Here is a 2,022-nt window from a genome sequence, read left to right as displayed (position 1 = left end):
GCTGTAGACGACTCCTGTACAATACTGTCAACAGTCCGCTCACTGTTGGTGTAGTTCATTCACTGTTGTGTACGGAATGAGAAAGAACGCTTCTGTTGCTTCTTAATCTTTATTGCATCTGTCATTACGCATACAGCGATGCTACGCATATGGTGAATCTAAAACATACAAGGCGGGGGCGGCGGGGGGGGGGGGGGGGTTTACCACACTGAGACTTGCGCATACAATAGCAGCTCTGTAATTACACCACTACAAATAATTGTTAAACACTAATAAAATACATATTGGCCCATTCGGCTATAATTGTAGAAAACAACTAGCAACTTACGAACTGTGCACCCGCATTCCATACGCAGGTATCAAGGCCTGACTGTGACTCGACAGAGAACGCGACACGTTGGCCCCATATACAAATAAAACTACACAATATAGTTTCTATCCGATTTGTACTTGAATAGCTTACAAATTATAGGTAACACCTAAATTATATACACTCATGTAAATAGTCACAAACATCCTTAATTTATGGCCTAAATTCCTACCAAAGCTCAACACTTAAAAATCCTAATGACAGAATGGCCCACACACAAAGGCTGTCAACTATACCAGCATCAAACCACCCTTAACTCACACATCATCCACTATTTAACACGCAGGCAGATTCCTACATATCCTATAACACCTTAGAAACGATTTTAATACTAGACTGGAGCATAATATTTGCTTTAAACACACAAGAACGAAAAAAATTTACCATCATCGATGAAAGCACATGTTTCTTCTCTCCTGCAATCCTGCGATCTTCTCTCGATTAACACCTAATCCACCCGGTGGCAGCACCGACCAGTCCTGGCTAGGAACCCCATAGGTGGAGCCACTGTATCATAAGCTGCTCGGTACAGGTCAAATTAACATTTAGATCGCTAAATTATTAGAGATTCCAACTACTATTACCGGCAGGCTAAACTGGCGGTAACAAAATTCTTTAAATAAACTGGGGACTGTCCGTGAATAATTTTAAAAGTCTCTGTGGCAATGTTTCGGAGACGCCCAATGTGCAGGGAACATTTTTTATTTTTATGTAAAAGCTTCTCATATGAGCTGTCATGTTCCTGATATACAAATTTTAATGCCCTACAGTGGAGTCTTTCCAGCTTGTCTGTGTTTGCTTTTGTACAAAAATGCCATGTCAAAGGACAAAAATTAAAATTTGACATGATAAAAGCATGATACACAGTCTTCCGTCCTTCTAATGTTAAAAACTTCCCTATACGCTTCAGAACATTAATTTGCTGTGAGGCCTTTTTGCACATTTTACCAACATGTTTGTCAAAATTTAATAAATAATCTATTTCCACTCCTAGTAAAATGACAGATTCCTCACATGGTATACTATTGTTGGCTACATAAAATACTGGTTTCTTTTCGAATGTCCGTTTCCCGACACCCAGAGCTTGGAATTTCTCTGGATTTGCTTCCATCTGTTTGTCGGAGAACCATTCGACTAGTGACACGCTTTCAGCTTCGAGAGTTTGTTTCAGCTGCTCGAACTCCGGATGGCAATATGAAAGGGTATTGTCATCGGCATAATTAACGAGGCGTGTTTTGTTTACAAAATAGAATATATCATTTATAAAAATATTAAAAATTATGGGTCCCAAAATCGAACCCTGTGGTACGCCCTTTGTGATATTTAGAAAAGTACTCGTACTGCTTCCGAGCTGCACACATTGCTCGCGGTTTGAGAGATAGCTTCCCATTAGTGTTACAGCACCTTCCGACAAACCGTAAGCTTTGAATTTTCCCAGGATCAAATCGTGCGGCAGACAGTCGAACGCTTTCGATAAATCCATTAAAATAGCAGCTACATAGTCATTTCTATCCAATGCTGCCCGCCACTCCTCGGTGAGAGCCAACATAGTTGATTGACAACTATAGCCAGGTTGAAAAGCGGACAGCATTGGATTGAAAATGTCTTTAAAAAATACAGCCATCTGCTCAGATATGGCCCTTTCAAAAATT

The sequence above is a fragment of the Priapulus caudatus genome, unplaced genomic scaffold, assembly GCF_000485595.1.
Source record: "Priapulus caudatus unplaced genomic scaffold, Priapulus_caudatus-5.0.1 Scaffold555, whole genome shotgun sequence".
Lineage (NCBI taxonomy): Eukaryota > Metazoa > Priapulida > Priapulimorpha > Priapulimorphida > Priapulidae > Priapulus > Priapulus caudatus.
This window is presented reverse-complemented; position numbering follows the sequence as displayed.